The sequence below is a fragment of the Schistocerca piceifrons genome, chromosome 7, assembly GCF_021461385.2.
Source record: "Schistocerca piceifrons isolate TAMUIC-IGC-003096 chromosome 7, iqSchPice1.1, whole genome shotgun sequence".
Taxonomy (NCBI): Eukaryota; Metazoa; Arthropoda; class Insecta; order Orthoptera; family Acrididae; genus Schistocerca; species Schistocerca piceifrons.
In genome coordinates, this window is record NC_060144.1 from 148169263 (window position 1) to 148194740 (window position 25478).

Sequence of the window (25478 nt, forward strand, 5' to 3'; positions counted from 1 at the left end):
CCCGAGGGAGCTCTGCAGGGCCGGCGTCCCTTGGAGGAGGATAATCGGGGATTACTCAGGCTGAGCCTGCGTTGATCTGAATGAAATGGTTTTCTGTCACGAGATCAATGCGGGCCCGATGTGAGCCATCCGCGAAATCCCCCATCACAGGCCGCTCTCTGCCAGAAATTTTAGGACGCCAAAATTCAGTAGCGGTGTACGCAACTACAGTTCGCTTTTCAGGGTATATTACTCTGACAAATATTGCATGGGGACTTAATTAAATATACGATTGAAAATATTTTTTTTGTAGCTGTATGTCCGATTACGCAGTGTCTCGTAAACGGTTGGCCCTGACTAGTATTATTACGCTATCTGACTGCAACAAACAATGTAAGAAAATTTTCGTAAACACAGTTAATTAATTAAGTCCCCAGCAACTATAAAACCTACAAAACCAATAACCACAAGAGTAACTGTTCTGTATGTGGGAGTGTGACTCAACGTCCACATCTGGCACGGTTCTTCTCCAACAAGACAAGAATTTTTAAATATCAATTATACTGACGTGACAAAAGAAAATTAGAAAAACTATAATTACGCAAGAAAACCAGAATTCACTCTAATACCAGAACACAAGCCAGATGCTTTGTTGACTGAACCTGTAGTGACGCATTATTTCAGACACACAAATAATAAAAGAACATTGTGGTTTTTACCTTCATATATATTGACGAAATGCACTCATTACAATAACATCTGCTATCTCTCCCATCAAATAACTGCATAAAACATGGAACAACACTCTTTACTACCACATCTCACTCCGACTTCACGACAAGCAGTGCCCACTAGCACATCTCGGTACGACTGACTTCTACAAGCTCTCCACAAGCACTCTCTGCTACGAACTCTTAACACACACTGTCTTCTACGAGCTCTCGACAAGCACTGTCTGCCATGAACTCTCGACAACCACTGACTACAACGAACTCTTAACACGCACTGTGGAGGCGGCTTAATAGTACTCTTTGGCGCAATCTCTGGCGCAGTGGCACAGTGTAGCCACCTTTCATATGCCCCTCCTCCACAGGCCAGAATTTGATGGTATTTTTGCCAGCATTGGTGGTGAAAATACCACCAAATTCGTCCAGAAAAATACAGACAAAAATAGATAATATAATACTTAAATATCACATAATTAGTTAAAAATTTTGGCTTTGCACTGACCTTTCACTAACCTAATATATGAAATACAGTAAGCAATACAACTTCTTTTCATGCATGTGGCTTTACATAATAGTTTACACAATATACAAAAAATCAGTTTATACAAATGTTCACATAAAATGCTTTCAATGATTAGTTTATACAAAAAAAGATACTAACAGGTGACATCTTTTCAGTAGAAGCAGTCCATCAGTTGCACCCAGTAAAGTTTAGCAGGTACACCCAGCAACAAGTCACATTAGTTCAGTAGAAGCAATCCATCAGAGGTACCCAGCAATGTTAAGCGGGTGCAGACACCAACAAGTGACATCATTTCAGTAGAAGCAGTCCATCAGTTGCACCCAGCAATGTTGAGAGCAGGTGCAGACACCAACAAGTGACCATCATTTCAGTAGAAGCAATCCATCAGTTGCACCCAGCAATGTTGAGCAGGTGCAGACACCAACAAGTGACACCATTTCAGTAGAAGCAGTCCATAAGTAACATCATTTCAGTAGAAGCAGTCAATCAGTTGCACCCAGCAATGTTGAGCAGGTGCAGACACCAACAAGTGACACCATTTCAGTAGAAGCAGTCCATTAGTTGCACCCAGCAATGTTGAGAGCAGGTGCAGACACCAACAAGTGACCCATTTCAGTAGAAGCAGTTCCATCTGTGGCACCCAGTAAAGTTGCAGAGGTGCAGACAGCAAAAAGTCACATCTCTCAGCAGAAGCAGTTCCATAAAATTCACTAGCACTGATCACACTGTTCATCAGAGTTTATGAGCAGAAATTGAACATGTCCTAGTGGCACCAATCATGTAGAAAAGGTACAAGTAACAGTCCATAATTTTTTTACAATCACTGATCACACAGTTCATCAGCAGAAATTAAACATGACTAAATGTCACACATCATGTTGAAAAAGTGCAGGTAACAGTTCAGAATATTTATCTTCACTAATCAGACAGTCCAGGCATGAACAATAGTTTGAATACACATACAGTGCTTTTACAGTAACATACAAATCATAACAAACACACAAATGATATCAGATAATTTTCATATTAACTATTACAATACACAAATACCAGTAAACCTATAATATTTATGGGTCTCAGTGCAAGCCACTACAAACAAATAAAATAATATTTAGGAGATAGGTGGGTAGGATTAGGAAAGGAAAACACACAAAACACACTCATTCATCTTTCATCCACATTAAGTACTACTGTGTAATTGAATAGTGATAACTGTGTAAATGTAATTCTGTCAAAATTTGATGTTCATCATGTGTATCAAGTAGTAGTGGCAGCAATGTATAACAGTCAATAATAGTTAGTCAACGTCATAGTCATCATGTCAAGACCAATGTTTGCCAAGCCAGATCAAATGTACTGTTGTTGAACATCTGTCAGTGAGCTACGATATGCAATTACTTCCTCTCTTCAAAAAAAAGTATATACTGCTTAGTGATTTAACAAAGTGTGTATAGACAATCTTCCTTCTATTTTAGTGTTCTAGTCTGCTCTCTTCATCCTCCTTGTTCCGTAAGACCAACAAAAAAAAAAAATATGCATCTCACTTACTTTACCTCTTATACACCAAAACTCCAATAATCATCAGCATCACATAATCTCAATACGTCACTAATACTTCTTCAATACGTCGATACATATAACTCTTATCATCAATATCATTTACCTTACCTCTTGTCCACAAAAACTCCAATAATCATCAACTTCATATACTCTCAATACCTCAATAATACGTCGATAAATATAAACCTCAGCACCAATATCATTTCACTTCCATAACAACTCTTTCCTCTAGTCAGTCTCCTCGAACAAGTACAGATAAAATCCTAATGCAACTTCAATTCAGCATCCCATACAATCCGAAGACACATTGTCAACACACAACCTCTGTGTAATCCATCTGAGCCCAATCTTCTACTCATTATGAATTATAAACAAAGAAATGCATACATGACCTCTAACAGACTTAGTTCGAATAACGCTCAGTAATTAAGTACGATTACGGAGTGTGAATGATCATAATATTTCACAGTGTGTACACCACTTCAAGAATCATAGCAGAAGCAAACATGTGGAGTATTTTTTGTGTCAAGTGTCACTTCCTATTTCAATTGCTCACGAAAAATGCAGTGTGATACTGTCAATGGTCTAAACCTAGTTTTGGTATGTCATGTCGTTAGCTTCCTTCCTATTAGCATACATTTATACAGCTTCCATAAAACCTCAGCTCATGTGACTTCAACGAAGTTCTTTGTACCAATGTCGTTCGTCGAATTATAGCAGTTAATTTTCTTATCTTAAAAATATAAGGCACTGAGCGTAAGCAAAACATGCAATAGCGAGTAAATATACCGGTAAAGAACAGAATGTCAACAAGTGGATGCAGCACAATTCCTACAACGAGGCTCTGCCAAGCGAACAATCTATAATTAATACAGTAGTGTGACCTAAACTCTATGTTCGTACACTGTACATCAGCATTGCTATATTCTAAATTGAAGAGTAGTTATGACAACAAAACAGAAATGTATAAATATACAATACATACGCATAGCAGCAAACAGGCCATTAGCATCATATCAGCATAAGCAAATAAATGTTCATATGTCATCTTAGCAAGTAAACATGGAGGCGCAAGCAGATAAATCACAAAGTATAACTTACATACATAATCACAGTCAGCACAATTAATCAGGTTACAATTATAATTTAAATAAATAAGCACAGCAGGCACATAATTAAAAAAAAAAATATGACATCAGTGAAAAAGCATAGCAGCCAAGCGATGCATAATATATACAAATAACAATCCTGTTCATTAATAAAACATTGACAAAATCAGTTAACGTACGCAAGCACGTCGCTTCACACGTAAATTCATAGCACATGAAATTTAGCACAAAGTATGAATCACGTAATCGCGAGCAGCAAATTACGTCTAAGTACGTACCTAAGTGAATTTATGTTACCTGAAAAATAAACTCAATTAATAGTTACCCTTTTTTAGTTTATTACTTTCTTCTTCGAAATTACATTCTTCCTGAAAATTTCTCGATAGCAGGTCGTCTTAACGTCGGACACGCACAGAATTTACCTGAAGTTCTTAAATACTTTATGCAACCGTATCCTGCAAAATACTGAATGTTAATAAGACAATTCAACAAGTCCTTATAGCTTTATACAGAATTTAGTCGGAGAAATTAGACTGTGTATTTGTTTACGGCTGTCAGTGCATTCGCACTGAGCGCTCGATCAGCTGTAGCCGCGTGACGTAGGAAGCAATTGTTCGCGGTCAACGACTGCCTTGTGCGGCGCGCAGACTTGACTGTTGCTTTGAGTATGTGCCGCCGCCAAAACACAGCGCGGTATCCTTGTACTCTCTGCGTGTTTACATGTAGCTGTTAGTTTCTCACAAGTATGTCATTCCACAAAAATTTTTACGTTAGATATATGATGTATTCCATTAGAGCGTCGAGATTTAAGAGTTTCTACTTCGACAGTGTTATCATGAATAATTTTGCGAATTCTATATGGACCGTTATAAAGAAGAAAAAATTTGCGACACAAGCCCTTTCCTTTATGAGACAAACGGTGGGACTTAATTAATACCTTTTGACCAACTGAAAAAGTTTTTAAACGACCAGGACGTTTCGCTGATTTCTCTCTTCTAGCAGCCGCAGATGCAATATTTCGTAGAGCCAGGTTGACAACTTCAGAATGCCGCAGTTTCCGTGAAGGCGGAAAAGGAACGATTTCAGATATGCGATTTGTCGGTGCTTTGTTTTTTAATACCATTATAGGCGGTAAAGAAGTTGAATCATTAGAGAGTTCATTCAGAATGTTTTGAAAAATATGAAGATACTGATCCCAAGTTCTGTGATTCTGATGACAATAAAGACGACACAATTTATTGATTTCCTTCATCCATCTCTCTGAAGCGTTAGATTGAGGGTGAAAAAGTGAAATGAAAATTGGTTTAATTTTACGACGCTGTAGAGTACGAAGCCAAATTTTAGAGCGAAACTGTGATCCATTATCTGATATAACCTTGTCAACATGACCAACTTCTTTAAGAAAATGTTTGATGAAAGCGTTAGATACTGAACGAGCTGTTGCTTGCGTAAAGGTGTAAAACACACATATTTTGATGTCAACTCCACTGCTACGAAAATGTACGCAAAACCATTAGTAGATCGAACCACTGGACCAAACAAATCAACTGCAGCCATCTCCTTTAATTTCGCTGGAATGATGGGAAACAACGGTGCTCTGTGAGAAATCGTTGGAGGCTTAGCCATTTGACATAATTTGCATTTGGCAAGAACAGATCGAATACGTTTTTCCATATTACTGAAATAACAATTTTCTCGTAATTTGTGAAAGCATTTTCGGGGACCAAAGTGCGCATAACTGAAATGCGTATACCAAATCAATTTATTGACCCACTCATCAGGAATACACACTAACCAAACAGAGTTGTCGACCGATGTTCGTGTAAAAAGAATGTCATTGCGAACTGAATAGCATCTAGTTTCTCTGGATCAGGAAGAATACCTTCTCTAGCAATAATGTGACCGAGAAATTTCACCTGAGAACGACCAAATTCAGATTTTTCTAAGTTCACTGTAATGCCAACTCTTGCAAAGATACGTAATAATGAATCCAAAATTTGTTGTGCTCACTCCAAGAACGTTTAGCAATAAGAATGTCGTCAACATAAGAAGTAATGTTGTCACGAAGATAAACAGGTAAAATTTCATTTAAACTACGAATGAATGCTGCTGAAGATACAGTAAGTCCAAACGGTAATTTCCGAAGTCACTTTTGGGTAAATTAGTCAAATCCGGTTATTGTTTACTTACTCACTAGATAGATTGATAGTCGAAGAGTTGGTTTGACAGATGCAAAGAATAGTAAAAGAGTAGGTAGCGGTACAGAAAACTAAAAGAGAAATAGCACCACTACAGCTCGGGGCCCTATGCTCGCTACGGCACATATTCACTTAGAGTAGTGAATCCCCTGAGGACATTAATAAGTTCAAACAGTAATTTTCGAAATCTCATTTAGGTAAATAGTCAAATCCGGTTATTGTTTACTTACTCACTAGATAGATTGATAGTCGAAGAGTTGGTTTGACAGATGCAAAGAATAGTAAAAGAGTAGGCAGCGGTACAGAAAACTAAAAGAGAAATAGCACCACTACAGCTCGGGGCCCTATGCTCGCTACGGCACATATTCACTTAGAGTAGTGAATCCCCTGAGGACATTAATAGCTGCACATAATTTCCAGTTTGTGACTTAGTGGCACATCTGGCGGAAGTGCGTACGTAAATTGATCCAGCCATGCACATGGATGTATGTCATTCTTAGAGTTGCGGAAGATCTTAAATTTCCGAACAGTCAAAAAGTGTTTATAGTCAAAATTTTCGCCTAGTGGCGACGAAGACCTACCGCGTCTGTCCCAGTCCGAATGTCGATTATTGTAAAGTTCGCGCGCCTGGCGCTCTCTTGTTGCATCCCGTAAATGAAATAAATTACTTTCTTCATACCCCTCTGCTAAACTAACACTTGCCAATTTATCTGAGATCTCCTCAACTCTTTCCGATGAGTCACTTAATTGTTCTTTATGTTTATTTACGTCTTCTGCAAGTGTCGCGACTCGGGTTTCGGTATTGTCACATTTAGTAGTTAACTGTTCACACTGTTGCGTTAAGTTATTTATTATGTCATTTGGTACGGATTCCTCGATTCTTTCAATTATTTCTTCCTTATCGTGTGCGCGCTGTAAATTTAACTCTGAAAATTTCTGTACTATCACGCGATCTTCTTCTTCCTGTTCCCTGCCCTGTTCCTCTTGTCTAATTTTTGTTGAAATTAAGCTATTATTGTGAGCCTTCAAAATCGGTTGTACTTCTTCTCTAATTTCTTTATTTGATTCGTCTTTCATGTATTTGAAACATGTCCCTGTTCGTGAGCCTAACTGTGTTTCCATTGTTCCCATATCAGTTTCTAATTCAGATCGTAACTGTGATCCCACTGCTTTCATCTCGGTTTTAACTGTTCCTATTTCTGTTTTAAATTCAGATCTTAGCCGAGTTTCCATAGTTCCCATCCGTGTTATCATTGCTTCCATCCTGGTTTCTGACCGTGATCCCAAATTTAATATTACACTCATCAACTGCTCCATAGTAACTGGTTCGAAACTCTTTTCACCTCTAACATTTCCCGCAAAACTAACTTCCTTCTGCATAGCCATAAGGCTATCTGTGTTCGATACTACTTCAGAATCTTCTATCGTTGATCTCGTATTCTGTGAATTTTCTGATTGAGAAAAATTTTGAACTGGTTCCGGACTATTTACCCTGCTTATTACATTGTTTTCAACTCCATTATTCATCATACTGTTGTCCTGTGTTGGCGAGTTCGCCATGTCAACAATTTCGTTCTCACTATTCATCATTTTTGCCTTTTTCATTGATCGCATAATCATTTACAAAATATACAAAAGATTCGTCACTGTACGAAATTTACACACAATGACTCTTTATCTCAACAATACCATTCAAATGCAATGACTCCCTCAAACACGATCAATCGAACAATTGAAATAATTGCACTAAATCGTCAAACGCGTATACAAGGCAATAAAAATTAAATTTTGAAAAATACCATTAGAAGAATGCTAATTACCAAATCTACACATGCAATATAGACTACAATTACTAAACTACAAATTACTACAACAGTACTACCATCTACTATTTTTACAATCAGAAGAATCCAAGGGACGATCCGAAGCAGCGGTCGCCACGTGCATGGGGGCTTAATTAAATATACGATTGAAAATATTTTTTTTGTAGCTGTATGTCCGATTACGCAGTGTCTCGTAAACGGTTGGCCCTGACTAGTATTATTACGCTATCTGACTGCAACAAACAATGTAAGAAAATTTTTGTAAACACAGTTAATTAATTAAGTCCCCAGCAACTATAAAACCTACAAAACCAATAACCACAAGAGTAACTGTTCTGTGTGTGGGAGTGGGACTCAACGTCCACATCTGGCACGGTTCTTCTCCAACAAGACAAGAATTTTTAAATATCAATTATACTGACGTGACAAAAGAAAATTAGAAAAACTATAATTACGCAAGAAAACCAGAATTCACTCTAATACCAGAACACAAGCCAGATGCTTTGTTGACTGAACCTGTAGTGACGCATTATTTCAGACACACAAATAATAAAAGAACATTGTGGTTTTTACCTTCATATATATTGACGAAATGCACTCATTACAATAACATCTGCTATCTCTCCCATCAAATAACTGCATAAAACATGGAACAACACTCTTTACTACCACATCTCACTCCGACTTCACGACAAGCAGTGCCCACTAGCACATCTCGGTACGACTGACTTCTACGAGCTCTCCACAAGCACTCTCTGCTACGAACTCTTAACACACACTGTCTTCTACGAGCTCTCGACAAGCACTGTCTGCCATGAACTCTCGACAACCACTGACTACAACGAACTCTTAACACGCACTGTGGAGGCGGCTTAATAGTACTCTTTGGCGCAATCTCTGGCGCAGTGGCACAGTGTAGCCACCTTTCAATATGTCTCTGAATTTTTTTTCGTTAATACACCCCGGTAAAACAGTTGACGCAGCAATGAACACGGTATCACTAAGAAAAACTAGAACAAGAAGATCAGTAAATCTTAAGTTTTCTTTGGAACTGTACTCAACACTTTTCGCGTTTCGTTAATTTTGTCGTTAAATTACTAATTTACGTTAACTTAAAGAAAACTGTTAATCTGTAGCTAACAATTAAGTTATACATTTAAGCATTTTACTCATTAACCACCCTAGAGATACCACCAATTGTCCTCTGTTGAATATCTAGTGCAAGTGAACCCCTCTCCGTAAATTGTAATATAACAGTGTTCCTCATTACATATGCTATTCCTTAGTGCACATTGTTTGCATGGCTATACCTGCTGTTTCCAACGTTTCTTGGTGGGAGGATGACTCTCAGATAATAAAGACATTAGTACGTGAGGAGTGCATAGGCTTATCTTATGACTATATAGTGCATCCTATCATTTAGGGTGTCTATTCCGTTGCAAAATACCATAAAGCACTCAGTCTTCAGGTCACAAGTGGCCCATCTGGATCATCCGATCACCGTGTCATCCTCAGTTGAGGATGCGGATAGGAAGGGCATGGGGTCAGCACACCGCTCACCCGGTCGTGATAGATTTCTTTGACCGGAGTCGCTACTATTCGGTCGAGTAGCTCCTAAATTGGCATCACGAGGCTGAGTGCACCCCGAAAAATGGCAACAGCACATGGCGGCCTGGACGGTCACCCATCCAAGTGCCGGCCACGCCCGACACCGCTTAACTTCGGAGATCTCACGGGAACCGGTGTATCCACTGTGGCAAGGCCGTTGACAAAAATACCATACCTCAATAAGAAATCAGATTGCTATACCTGTATCTTGGTGATTAATGTAACGGTGAATAATGTTGTCTTTTATTTCATGAGCCCTTGGTCACTACTGTTTCAGATGAAAACAGATTTCAAATACTAGTTAATAGTAGATAGTTATTTGAGGGGAAATAATGATCACCTCATTCTCTGTGTTCAAATAACATGATTTGGTGCTGAATATATATCCCTCTAATTACAAATGTCTATTAGCCACAGACACCCCTCTTTCACATCAATGGAGACCAACATTTCATTCATTACGAAGGGATGCAACTCGTATCACATACAGTGAGATCCAGGGGAATGAACGCACCAACTCTGATTTTCTGCTGCTTATACACCAGTAAGATCGTATGGTGATATATACTGCCTCGAGATGCTTTGAAGATGGCTATTTGTAGCCAAAACCTAGATATGTAACAGTAATAAAAACTAATAGGATTGCGGATGATTGCTGTGTGCCTCTCCCCTCTTGTAAGTATACTCGTTACTGTGTAGTTCTAACAGCAATTTTGATTGTGTATATAAAGTGTTGAGCATAACGGATTTGTGGTACGAGCTTGTAAAATGTATTTATCTGCTACATATTTTTAATAATTGCATCAGACAAATATTAGTCACCCCCTTAAAAGAGTTCATCGGTGCTGCAGATGGTGTAGAGTTTGTAACAGGTCGTCAAGTGACCGTCCACCACAGTCATGGATGTGAAAATGTGTGAGTGTGTCAGCTAGTTTCATGGAAACAGCGCGGGAAGATGGGCCTACATGGAGGCTTAACGGACTGGCAGAAAAAAAGTTATCGTGTTTGGATGCAACCATGAGCATCTCATGAACGAAGGCACTCGATTTATTGGTACCATGTGGTTATATTTAGATGATAGTTTTCTGAGATCTGCAGTGCGGGCTGCATACATTGCAGGACGCCGAAAAATCGTTGGCGTGTTCAAGGAGTACTCCGAAAAAAGTAATAGTTCCTCTTTCTGCCACCCGGTGAAAATACTGTGCTGTAATCTACTGTGCTGTAATCAGTCAAAATGTAAGATGTTTCCTGACTTGATGTCAGTATGTTATTTGTTGATTTCTTTTGTGAAGTGACAGTTGGTGTCAAGGATTACAAAAGTTAGATATTTTTGTTCTTCATACGTAATGTCTATTGAGAAGAAGGACCGTCCACTGCTGATAAAGTTGTTTTACCAGAACAGCTTCAGCAGCAGCGTTGCATTGCGTGAATGTCGTCAACAGAAACACTATGAAGAGGCCCCTTGTTAATAAATGGGCTAAAGAATATGATCAAGAAATTATCTGAGAGTCATCCTCCCACCAAGAAACGATGGAAACAGCAGGGGTATCCATGCAACCAATGTGCACCAAGGAGAATGAGCTGGCCCATTACCATGGAAATTGCTGAAGAAGTTGCTGTCACTATAGCCAAACGCGCAGCATATTCCCCAACTTCTGCAGCCAGTGCTCCGGCTGTATGACGTGAATTGTCTCTTCACTGGTCAACAGTTTAAAGTATTTTGTGGCCCATTTTACACTCGTATCCCTACAAGATTCGAAATATACAAACGAAGCCCTAGGACAGGCTAAAATGCCTTGACTTTGCCCTTCGTCCTTTGGAACGTGTGGAAATCGATGACGTATGTCTGAGGAACATTCTTTGCGTGGAAGAGGCACATTTTACTCTGCACTGTGCCGTGAATGCACAGAACTGTCGCACCTGGGGTTCTGATCCACCACATGTTGTTCAGGAACATCCACTGCATTGAGATTATGTGGCTGTGTGGTTTAAATTCTAAGCTCCATCTTTCTCGATCCGTTTTTCTTCGAGGAGATGACACCTTGCGGGTCTGTTAGATGTGACGACATCTTTGTGCAGCAATTGATTTCAGCTTTGCCAGAACTCAACTGTTTCCGCGCCACTAGTACATTCTTACAAGAGACACCACATACAGCTTACCAGGTGACAGGTTTGCTTCGAGACACTTTTATCATCTCTAGCAATTTCAAGACGTGTGGGCTTCCAGCTCCCCCAACCAAAATCCATCTGACTTATAGTAGTTGGGGAATTTGAAAGATCTTGATCCTGAGGATAGAATCTGACGACATTTCCCTCTGATTATACCAGATATGGTGTGAGCAACTGTCGGCGGTGCAGTGTTATGGATGCAGCATGTTTCTGAGTCAGGAACACTTACTGTAACTCGTGAAGATATCCTAATAGCCGTGCCAGAATCACAGTTATCATGCGTCTAATTGTTCCTCCCCTTTTCTTGCTCCCATATCACATTCTGAGTACTTACAGCACCATATTTTCACTTGGTAGCAGAAAGTGGAACTATATTATTTTTCAGCATACTGCGCGAGTGCATCGATTAACGATCATACCTTCGACGTTTCAGCACCCTGTGACGTTCACAGCCCACGCTGTAACCCTCAGAACACTGTCAGTTTGATTATAACCATCTGGTATACGACTGTGGAGTGTCCAATGCAACTACAACAAATGTGCTACTCACATAAGTGTGATACGATGTATAAAGAGTGGTCGTAAATGGAGACAGACCGACACGGACCTGAGATGTCTTGTTCATGACAATCCGTTTCGACCTCAGTGAGTGCAGGACCATCATGACCAGCTCCCGAAGTACATTACGGATTGAGCTGCAATGAATGGACATCAGGAGTCGGATAGCTCGCAAATTGGAATTGTACCCAGCGTCACATAAAACTGCACGCATGCATTGAGCCAAAAACACAGAAATTGCGCGGTAGCAGACTAGAGGCCTGTAACGTGGTCCTACAAGAGGCAGTTTCCAATCTTTTCAAATTTATCGAGGCACAGCGAACACCGACAGCCCAATGATGCCACCAGTGCTTCATGACTTCGGACCACTTATTCAGATTACCGTTAACATAACCCAGAAAGGTTTTTTCAGCATATTCGGTGATCAAGCGTTGGCGTTTCTCTTGCACTTTCCTAATGAGTACTCTGTGCACACCCCAAAAATAACAACTTCCACATACATAGCACTGCACACATCCGCTCGTGGTTTGATGAACTCTGAGGTACCCTTTCGCATCTCGACTGGAGCCTTGCATCGCGCCATATGTACCCGCCCGAGCCCGTCTGCGGCCGAACGCTTCGTCCTGCTGCCCGCGCAGCTGTATCGCCAACGGAGTGCGCGGTCCACGATGCGCCGTCGAGGCTCGCGGCTCGTTGGGTAGCAGGCCGAGCCCCGGTGTCAACAGACATCGGTGCAACCGGGAAACAGGCAGCGATGGGAAGACGATATTGACTGGCCACATACGTGTGGAATTGCTTTCTGAATCGTTTGGACACTACAGCCGTAATTTTTCCCGAGGACATGCAGCTTTACTGTATGATTAAATGATGATGGCGTCCTCTTGGGTAAAATATTCCGGAGGTAAAATAGTCCCCCATTCGGACCTCCGGGCGGGGACTACTCAAGAGGACGTCGTTATCAGGAGAAAGAAAACTGGCATTCTACGGATCGGAGCGTGGAATGTCAGATCCCTTAATCGGGCAGGTAGGTTAGAAAATTTAAAAAGGGAAATGGATAGGTTAAAGTTAGATATAGTGGGAATTAGTGAAGTTCGGTGGCAAGAGGAGCAAGACTTTTGGTCAGGTGATTACAGGGTTATAAATACAAAATCAAATAGGGGTAATGCAGGAGTAGGTTTAATAATGAATAAAAAAAATAGGAGTGCGGGTTAGCTACTACAAACAGCATAGTGAACGCATTATTGTGGCCAAGATAGACACAAAGCCCATGCCTACTACAGTAGTACAAATTTATATGCCAACTAACTCTGCAGATGATGAAGAAATTGATGAAATGTATGACGAGATAAAAGAAATTATTCAGGTAGTGAAGGGAGACGAAAATTTAATAGTCATGGGTGACTGGAATTCGTCAGTAGGAAAAGGGAGAGAAGGAAACATAGTAGGTGAATATGGATTGGGGGGAAGAAATGAAAGAGGAAGCCGCCTTGTAGAATTTTGCACAGAGCATAACTTAATCATAGCTAACACTTGGCTCAAGAATCATGAAAGAAGGTTGTATACCTGGAAGAATCCTGGAGATACTAAAAGGTATCAGATAGATTACATAATGGTAAGACAGAGATTTAGGAACCAGGTTTTAAATTGTAAGACATTTCCAGGGGCAGAAGTGGATTCTGACCACAATCTGTTGGTTATGAACTGCAGATTGAAACTGAAGAAACTGCAAAAAGGCGGGAATTTAAGGAGATTGGACCTGGATAAACTGAAAGAACCAGAGGTGGTACAGAGTTTCAGGGAGAGCATAAGGGAACAATTGACGGGAATGGGGGAAAGAAATACAGTAGAAGAAGAATGGGTAGCTCTGAGGGATGAAGTAGTGAAGGCAGCAGAGGATCAAGTAGGTAAAAAGACGAGGGCTAATAGAAATCCTTGGGTAACAGAAGAAATATTGAATTTAATTGATGAAAGGAGAAAATATAAAAATGCAGTAAATGAAACAGGCAAAAAGGAATACAAACGTCTCAAAACTGAGACTGACAGGAAGTGCAAAATGGCTAAGCAGGGATGACTAGAGGACAACTGTAAGGATGTAGAGGCTTGTCTCACTAGGGGTAAGATAGATACTGCCTACAGGAAAATTAAAGAGACCTTTGGAGAGAAGAGAACCACTTGTATGAATATCAAGAGCTCAGATGGCAACCCAGTTCTAAGCAAAGAAGGGAAGGCAGAAAGGTGGAAGGAGTATATAGAGGGTTTATACAAGGGCGATGTACTTGAGGACGATATTATGGAAATGGAAGAGGATGTAGATGAAGATGAAATGGGAGATAAGATACGGCGTGAAGAGTTTGACAGAGCACTGAAAGACCTGAGTCGAAACAAGGCCCCGGGAGTAGACAACATTCCATTAGAACTACTGATGGCCTTAGGAGAGCCAGTCATGACCATCTGGTGAGCGAGATGTATGAGACAGGCCAAATACCCACAGACTTCAAGAAGAATATAATAATTCCAATCCCAAAGAAAGCAGGTGTTGACAGATGTGAAAATTACCGAACTATCAGTATCATAAGTCACAGCTGCAAAATACTAACGCGAATTCTTTACAGACGAATGGAAAAACTGGTAGAAGCGGACCTCGGGGAAGATCAGTTTGGATTCCGTAGAAATGTTGGAACACGTGAGGCAATACTAACCTTACGACTTATCTTAGAAGAAAGATTAAGAAAAGGCAAACCTACGTTTCTAGCATTTGTAGACTTAGAGAAAGCTTTTGACAAAATTAAATGGAATACTCTCTTTCAAATTCTGAATGTGGCAGTGGTAAAATACAAGGAGCGAAAGGCTATTTACAATTTGTACAGAAACCAGATGGCAGTTATAAGAGTCGAGGGGCATGAAAGGGAAACTGTGGTTGGGAAATGAGTGAGACAGGGTTGTAGCATCCCCCCGATGTTATTCAATCTGTATATTGAGCAAGCAGTAAAGGAAACAAAAGAAAAATTCGGAGTAGGTATTAAAATCCATGGAGAAGAAATAAAAACTTTGAGGTTCACCGATGACATTGTAATTCTGTCGGAGACAGCAAAGGCCTTGGAAGAGCAGTTGAACGGAATGGACAGTGTCTTGAAAGGAGGATATAAGATAAACATCAACAAAAGCAAAACGAGGATATTGGAATGTAGTCAAATTAAATCGGGTGATGCTGAGGGGATTAGATTAGGAAATGAGTCACTTAAAGTAGTAAAGGAGTTTTGCTATTTAGGGAGTAAAATAACTGATGATGGTCGAAGTAGAGAGGATGTAAAATGTAGACTGGCAATGGCAAGGAAATCGTTTCTGAAGAAGAGAAATTTGTTAACATCGAGTATAGATTTAAGTGTCAGGAAGTCGTTTCTGAAAGTATTTGTATGGAGTGTAGCCATGTATGGAAGTGAAACATGGACGGTAACCAGTTTGGACAAGAAGACAATAGAAGTTTTCGAAATGTGGTGCTACAGAAGAATGCTGAAGATAAGGTGGGTAGATCACGTAACTAATGAGGAGGTATTGAATGGGATTGGGGAGAAGAGAAGTTTGTGGCACAACTTGACTAGAAGAAGGGATCGGTTGGTAGGACATGTTCTGAGGCATCAAGGGGTCACAAATTTGGCATTGGAGGGCAGCGTGGAGGGTAAAAATCGTAGAGGGAGACCAAGAGATCAGTACACTAAGCAGATTCAGAAGGATGTAGGTTGCAGTAGGTACTGGGAGATGAAGAAGCTTGCACAGGATAGAGTAGCATGGAGAGCTGCATCAAACCAGTCTCAGGACTGAAGACCACAACGACATTGGACACCTTTGAGAATCGTGAAAGTTTGATATATTTGAAACAGGGCGTTCTTGATCGTTTGCAAATAAAAAAAACGCGTAATGTAAAACGATAGATGTAACAGAAGAAGTGCTTTCTGTAACATGGAAGTAATTTAATTCAAAGCAAATGGTTTAATAGCCCTAATGCTTCTATAATGCTTCATTACAGCAGAACTCAATTGGTCTTTCATCCCTCTCATTCCCAGTACCAAGCCCATATTCTCCCATAACTCTTTCTTCTATTCATCTCTCCACAACAGCGTTCCAGTCCCACATGACTATTACATTTTCATCTCCCTTTACGTACCGAATTATCTGTTCAGTATCCTCGTATACTTTCTCTATCTCTTCATCGTAAGCTTGCGACGTCGATATGTATACCTGACCAATTGTTGTTGGTTTGCTGTCGATTCTGATGAGAACAACGCTGTCACTGCCCTGCTCATAGTAACACATTCTCTACACTACCTTCCTATTTGTAACGATTCCTACTCCAGTTATACCACTTCTTGCTGCTGTTGATATTACCTTGTCTTCTTTCCATTACACTTCACTTACCCCCACCACAGGGTGTTACAAAAAAAGGTACGGCCAAACTTTCAGGAAACATTCCTCACACGCAAATAAAGAAAAGATGTTATGTGGACATGTGTCCAGAAACGCTTAATTTCCATGTTAGAGCTCATTTTAGTTTCGTCAGTATGTACTGTACTACCTCGATCACCGGCAGTTGGCCCAATTGAAGGAAGGTAATGTTGACTTCGGTGCTTGTGTTGACATGCGACTCATTGCTCTACAGTACATCAGTACGTAGCATTAACAGGTTAGTGTTTATCACGAACGTGGTTTTACAGTCAGTGCAATGTTAACAAATGCGGAGTTGGCAGATGTCCATTTGATGTATGGATTAGCACGGCGCAATAGCCGTGGCGCGGTACGTTTGTATCGAGACACATTTCCAGAATGAAGGTGTCCCGACAGGAAGACGTTCGAAGCAATTGATCGGCGTCTTAGGGCGCACGGAACATTGCAGCCTATGACTCGCGACTGGGGAAGACATAGAACGACGAGGACACCTGCAATGGACGAGGCAATTCTTCGTGCAGTTGATGATAACCCTAATGTCAGCGTCAGAGAAGTTGCTGCTGTACAAGGTAACGTTGACCACGTCACTGTACGGGTAGTGCTACGGGAGAACCAGTTGTTTCCGTACCATGTACAGCGTGTGCAGGCACTATCAGCAGCTGATTGGCCTCCACGGGTACACTTCTGTGAATGGTTCATCCAACAATGTTTCAATCCTCATTTCAGTGCAAATGTTCTCTTTACGGATGAGGCTTCATTCCAACGTGATCAAATTGTAAATTTTCGCAATCAACATGTGTGGGCTGACGAGAATCCACACGCAGTTGTGCAATCATGTCATCAACACAGATTTTCTGTGAACGTTTTAGCAGGCATTGTTGGTGATGTCTTGATTGGGCCCCATGTTCTTCCACCTACGCTCAATGGAGCACGTTATCATGATTTCATACGGGATACTCTACCTGTGCTGCTAGAACATGTGCCTTTACAAATACGACACAACATGTGGTTCATGCACGATGGAGCTTCTGCACATTTCAGTCGAAGTGTTCGTACGCTTCTCAACTTCAGATTCGGTGACCGATGGATTGGTAGAGGCGGACAAATTCCATGGCCTCCACGCTCTCCTGACCTCAACCCTCTTGACTTTCATTTATGGGGGCATTTGAAAGCTCTTGTCTACGCAACCCCGGTACCAAATGTAGAGACTCTTCGTGCTCGTATTGTGGACGGCTGTGATACAATACGCCATTCTCCAGGGCTGCATCAGCGCATCAGGGAATCCATGCGACGGAGGGTGGATGCATGTATCCCCACTAACGGAGTACATTTTGAACATTTCCTGTAACAAAGTGTTTGAAGTCAGTCTAGTACGTTCAGTTGCTGTGTGTTTCCATTCCATGATTAATGTGATTTGAAGAGAAGTAATAAAATGAGCTCCAACATGGAAAGTAAGCGTTTCCGGACACATGTCCACATAACATATTTTCTTTCTTTGTGTGTGAGGAATGTTTCCTGAAAGTCTGGCTGTACCTTTTTGTAACACCCTTTATATCTAGTTTGAGCCTTTACAGAATTTTTGGTTTCGCTACCACGTTAAAGCTTCTTACATTACACGGTCTTACTTGTAGAATGTTATCCCCTACCAGAGATCTGAATGGGAGACTTTTCTGGAATCTTTTGCCAATGGACGCATCATCATGAAACTTTTTCAGTTACTGGTCACATGTCCTGTGTGTAGACGGTAGGTGTTTTTAATGCAGTGGTTACCATTGGCTTCTGCATCCTCATCTCGTAGATCATTGCTGATTCTTCCGCCTCTAGGGCAGTTTCCCGCCCCATGGGTAAGAGAGTGCGCTAACCTCTGTCTGCTCGGCACCTTCTGTGACATGACCGTTCGCAGAATTAGGGCGACTGCTTATGCCACATGACTTTGGCCACTAAAGCAGACTATTATTCAAACTTTGAGCAGTGCCAAGTTTCGATCTTGGGACCGAGGACGTTTTGATTACTAATCAAAGACACTACTTGTGAGCATTGGTTGTAAGGGACACGAATTAAAATGACACAATTTAAAGTTGCATAATGTACAGGGACACAATTCCAATGATAAAGAGTAGTTACTCAATGCAGCATTCAAGCCAAGAAGACCTTCCAGTGTCATGTTACATGTCCAGTGGCAGGTTACACAATTGGTCGACTTGGGTTCATCCAGCAACACCACTTGAATGAGATGCCGCAGATGATACCAGCAAGTTAGATTGTCATCATAAGGCATTGATCGAGGCTTGTATAGTGCACTACATGTAGCTGCTTATTTGTCAGAGTTGTCAACAGCTTCGGGAAGGAACTATGTCGCTCTACTAGGCACTCTAGACACAGAGGAACGCTGCTGTGCTTGTCATCCTAATAGGTGGGATATGCCAATTCTACCACCAGGGCATATCCTTCACCAATATTTACAACCACATGATGGAAATTTTCCTTGAATCTGGCTATTTCACATTTTGAAATTCATTGGAAGGCCCCAAATTGGAGACTTCATTGCATAACTGTAGAGGCTGTTTATATCCAGTGAAAGGATCTAACTTAAATCCTCTTAAGTGAGTTATTCACCTTGGCCTACCTGTGCATGCAGTGGCAAAGTCTCTCGCACTAGCCGCCTTCAGAGAAGGGCAGCATGTCAATATTGATCAACATTTCAATGCTGACATGTATTCGTCTCAACATTGCGTCCTCGTGTGCTGAAATAGAGGGGAGGATCGAGGTAGTGTATGCCCATCTACAGACTACGGAATTTCTCGAAAATGTCCACGAGCTGGTGTACATCTCTGTTTAATATAGAACCTAACACATTCTCCTAAGCCTCAAATGCCGAGCTCCTGCCAAACATTCACGACATGCTCACAGTCTGCAACTACTATGGCACAGTATGTTAGGTTGCTGGAAATGTGGTTGTTGGGCAATGTGGCTTCGAGGATTCTCTCCAATGAATCCAGGTATTAATGTGGCAAGACTTCCCAATTTGTCACAAGCTGAAAATTTGCATCATCAGGGTATGTGGCTCTGCTGACATGTATATCCTTCTGAAGCACTGTATCAGAAATTTTGTAAAGAGAAGCATATAGAAAACAAAACTAGTCGTGGAATTAGGACTACATTTTAGGCGTGATTCTTTTGGAATAAGAGATATACTTGTCAACAACATCAGGAAAGACACCGATCTTGTAACTTTTCCGACCGAAATTAGCCTAATGCTGAAAGTGAGCATCATGCCCTCTCGAACTCTGAAACAAGACAAATATATGCCACAGAAGTTAGTACTTCAAGTCGCATGTTTTGCGAGCTATGCCATGGAACTTCCCCATAAGGTGACAGCAGTCTTGATATGGGATTTGGCTTCTCTGTACAATGGCAGCCAACAAATATGACCATCAACAACCTGCTCATACAAGAAATCTTTCTTCTATGAGTTGGTCATTGAGATGTTTTTCTGATAAATCCCATGAATTCCCACATATGTATTTAGAGTGCAGTGAGCAATAATCTTACAGGATTATCTCCAACGTGTGTTTCAAAATTGTTGTGAGCAAACCACATGATATGCTGCTGTATATAATACATGCGATTCTGGGCAGGTAGTGTGAGAGACATTGGGTTAATCTTCTCACTGCGCCACAGGAACTAGAGGACACTTGAAGTTGCCGTATGTCATGAAGATATATCACTCCTAGCCGTAGGCATTCTTGAACTTTAAGAAACCCTCGCTAGGTACATCCACATGTACTGATTCATTGCTCAAGCTATCAATGGTGTACCTTTCTAGAACCCCTCTCTTGGTAAAAGTGTAGAAAAACCTACATCAAAAATTTCTTGTACAGTACCTTCTACTCATCTGAGAGGAAAGTAGGCAGGACATGTTTCTGATCCACTCACATTGTTGCTTCTTGCACTTGGAGAATGGTAACAGATTTATGTGTTTTGGGAACTGACCAGATAATTTTGAAAAGCAGATGGGTCCAACAAATTTGTGAGTGACTTCTTTCTTCTGAACAATGTGCTCATGGTAATCTTCTGCCTTACTATCATCAACATCCTGGGCGCATACATGAATTGAATAATCGGGGCGCTGCCTGTCGAATTTTGGTAGGCCTTGGAGTTTTAGGGGGAATGAGATGCCTCGGAAATTTTGATGGCCATGGACATTAGATGTGTTGTAAGCACTCGGAAGTACTGCATTTGTAGTGTGATTTCTGTTGCTAGACAGAAGTGACCGCAAACCAATAACCATCAGTAATATTCTGGACATTAATGCATGGTATTTTAGCAAGAATACCTTTTCTAAGAGGGATAAAAATGGAACCTCCTCATCTCTTCGGAAATAAATGAGAAAAATTGATAAGTATCGTGTATAAAAAAAAAGATATATACAATTGTCTATAGTAGTTCTACTCACGTTCTAAATTAGCAGCTTTTGAATAAGTCCATGAATCCCTAGCCATATCAATGTTTACAGCGATGGTTTTTGTAACATGGTGGTCTCTCTATCCATCCCAATATTATCATCAAGTGCCTCTATAAATGAAAGTCCTTTATGATTGTGAGATATTCCAGGTCATGACTCCATTGGTAAACGAGGTGGAATTAACCTTCCGTCGGGCGCGGCTGTTCAAATTGATACACCTCGAAGTTTACTGTAAATTATTTGTCAACGAGTGGCAGCACTGACGCCTACTCGCTAGGAGCTAGTCTTTTCCGAACGCTTGTCGCTGTTGTGTGCTTCAGTGACGATACGACTGCTCTGTTGTCGATATATGTGCTGATTGATCAGTTTGATACACTGCGCCCGTTCGTGTTGCATTTCAACAATTCATTTCTTTGGTTATCAACATAACTTAGTAAGTAGTACAATGTTAATATAGAATGTATAAAGCACTTATTTTCTGTTTGGACCGTTTAAGAATGTTTTCAGTATCAGGTATCAAATTGATACACTGCGCCTGACTGCGTTATTTTATAGGAATTTTATCATTTTAGGTGTGACACACTTGATCATGGGAGGCTACAGTAAGACGTGCAACCTCCTTGACCCAAATCATGTTGCAGAAATACAAAAAATGGTGTTCGAAGAGGATAATGATGAAGTTCAAGAGGATTTTGAAGATGAAGTAGACACAGATTGTGATGACGCAGTTGAAGTTCGGCAGGAAGATTAAGAAACGGAGGAAAACGACAGTGAAAACGACGAGGAAGTACTTGAAGAAAGCCAGCATTATTATACTGGAAGGGACAAAGAGACAAGATGGAATAAAGTTCCACCATCGCAGAGAGTACGTTTCAGGGCCCACAATATTATTCGAAAGTTACCTGGTCCTATAGGTGCGGCGAAAGCATTGAGAACGCCTTAGGAATGTTGGAATTGCCTCATAGATGACGACAATTTGTCGATTATAGTTCTGTATACCAATCAGTATATTGAGAGCATCAGAGCTTCTTTTCAGCGAGAGGGAGACGTAAAACCTATAGATATTATTGAATTAAAAGCTTTCATTGGTCTTCTGCTTTTGGCTGGTGTTAACAAAAGTAACAGACAAAGCTTAGAAGATCTGTGGGGAAGTGATGGGGATGGAATTGAAAAATTTCGTCTCGTTATGAACATAAAGCGTTTCAAATTCATCATGTGGTGCCTTAGATTTGACAATCGTGTGACTCGCGATGAAAGGAGAAAATTAGACAAGATAACAGCGATTCGGGAAATATTTTCTCTGTTTGTACAGAATTGCCAGAAATCCTACACCCTCGGAGAAAACGTTACAGTAGATGAGAAACTTGAAGCATTCCGTGGAAGATGCAGTTTTCGCCAATACATACCTAGCAAACCAAACAAATATGGAATTAAGATATATGCTCTTGTGGATTCCCAAGTGTTTTATCTCTATAATCTGGAAATATACGCTGGGCTGCAGCCAGAAGGATTGTACCACGTTAGCAATAAACCTTCCGATGTTGTTCTGCGACTATGTGAACCAATTTATCAGTCAGGTCGAAATGTGACAGCAGACAATTGGTTTACTCGTATTGGTTTGATAGAAGAGCTAAGAAGAAAAAATCTTTCTTTTGTTGGTACGATGAAGAAAAACAGGCGTGAGATTCCTCTGGAGTTTGCTACCAGTAAAGGCAGGGCTGTCCATAGTTCACTTTTTGGCTTCAAGAAAGGCTGTACTCTAGTTTCCTACGTTCCTAAAAACGGGAAATGTTTTATCTTGGCATCAAGTTTGCATGAAGATAGTTCAGTAGATGCTGACACTGGAGATAAACAGAAGCCATCCATTGTAACATTTTACAATAGCACCAAAGGGGGAGTCGACACTACAGATAAGTTGACCGCTTCATACAATGTAGCAAGAAATGTGTGCCGTTGGCCCATGGTCATAATTTTTCAATGATCAATAACGAACCATCATTCCCGTTATAGCGTTTCACCTCTTCTGACTCCGTCGGTGGTGTTGATGTTGCCACTAGGTAATCTCCAACAGGAATGGCTTCTCACACTGAAAAGACATACTTATAGCTGAAAACCACTTTGCTTTGCTATTTCAACCAAAAGGAAAGGAGTATTCTTATCTCTAGACATGTAGTTCTAGGCAAGATGGCACCAGCTCGAGGCCGTGCGTAGGCGACACTATCTTACACTGCTTCTGGTATAAGATTTTAGTCCAGTGCAGGTGTGGGTGCGGGTCTATCATCTGGATGGAGCATCCGTTGTTGACAGAGAAGAATAATTTACTGATACTATAAGATTTGCAATGTACGGTGGATAGTATCTGCGGATTAATACCCAAATATGAGACGCCACTGTCGACTCCGTTCAAAGAACAGTTCAATAAAGCACATTTTGCAGGTGTTCGCTAACACAGAAACCATCGATGTAAGCATCAGGTGTTTCTACGAGTACAGTAGCTATCCTGCTAAAGACCACTGCCATAGTAATAATAATAATAATAATAATAATAGGAAGTGAAGGTACTGAGAATAACCCGTACCACTCAAGCAAGAGCTCACAGGTGCCTTGAAGATTCGTAGGGTCAATATTTCCTCGAGTGTTCCTACATTTCTCCAGAATCCAAACTGATTTTCCTCGAGGTCAGGTTCTACCGGTTTATCCATTTTCTTTAAGGGATTCGAGATAGTATTCTGCAAGCATGAATTGATAAACTGATTTTTCGCTAATTTTTACACCTGTCAGCAACTGCTTTCTTTGGAGCTGGATTACGACATTCTTCTTGATGTCTTAGTGTATTTCACCCGTCTCATTCATCTTGAATCAGATGGAAGAATGTTGCCATGGTTTGCTCTTCCAAGGCTATCAGTAGTTCTGACGGAATATCGTCTACTCCCAGGGCCTTGTTTCGACTTGGATCTTTCAGAGCTTTGTCAAATTTTTCTCGAAGAATCATATCCCCCATCTCATCTTCAACTACGTCCACTTCCCTTTCTATAATTTTGCTTTTTAGCTCATATCCATTGTATAGACCCTCTGTATCCTCCTACCATCTTTCATCTCTTCTTTCTTTGCTTAGGACTGGTTTTCCATCTGAGTTCTTCATACACATACAGCTACTTCCCTTTTCCCCAACGGCCTCTTTAATTTTCCTGTAGGCGGTATCTGTCTTTCTCCTAGTGAAATATGGTTCTAAATCCTTACATTTGTCCTCTAGCCATTCCTGCTTAACAGTTTCGCACTTCCTGTCAATTCCATTTTTTATACGTTTGTACTGCATTTCGCCTGCTTCACTTGCGGAATTTCTAAATTTTCTCCTTTTATAAATTATATCAATATCTCTTGTGTTATCCTAGGATTCCTACAAGGCTTCGTCTTTTTACCTGTTTTATACTCTGCTGCCTTCACTATTTCTTCTCTTAATGTTACCCATTCGTCTTGTACTCTGTTCCTTTCCTTTGTTCTAGGTAACCGTTGTATAATGCTCCCTCTGAAGTTCTCAGAAACCTCTAGTTCTTTCAACTTATCCTGGTCCTGTCTCCGTAATTTCCTACCTTTCTCCAATTTCTTCAATTTTAATCCATAGTTCATAACTAATAAATTATAGTCAGAGACCATATATACCCCTGGAAATGCCCCACAATTTAAAATCTGGCACCTAAATCTCTATCTAACCATTATATAAACAATCAGAAACCTTTCAGTGTCTCCAGGTCTGTTCCACGTATTCTAAATTCTTTTATGTTTCTTAAACCAAGTGTTAGCGATGTTTAAATTACATTCTGCTCAAAATTCTACCAGACAGCTTCCTCTTTCATTCCTTTCCCCCAGTACGTATTCACCTTTTATTTTGCTTTCTCTTCCTTTTCCTACTGTCGAATTCCACTCCCCGAACACGATTAAATTTTAGTCCTCTTTAACAACCTGAATAATTTCCTTTAGCTTATCATACATTTCTTCGATCTCCTCATCATCTGCGGAGCTAAGTGGCACGTAAATTTGTATTACTGTGTTAGACGTGTGCTTGTGGTCATTCTTGGCTACGATAATGCGTTACCAAGCTGCTCACGGTGGTTTCCCACATTCCTATTTTCTTGTTCATTACTAAACACACTCCTGCATTACCCCTATTTGATTCTGTATTTACGAGGGGCGTATGAAAAGTCCATGCAAAGTCGCATATCGAGGTCATATTTAGTTGGTAACATCTTTGGAAAGAACGCACATCAAATTTCAGCCATATTGATCTATTTCTTTGTGTTTGGCATTCGTGTGAATCAAG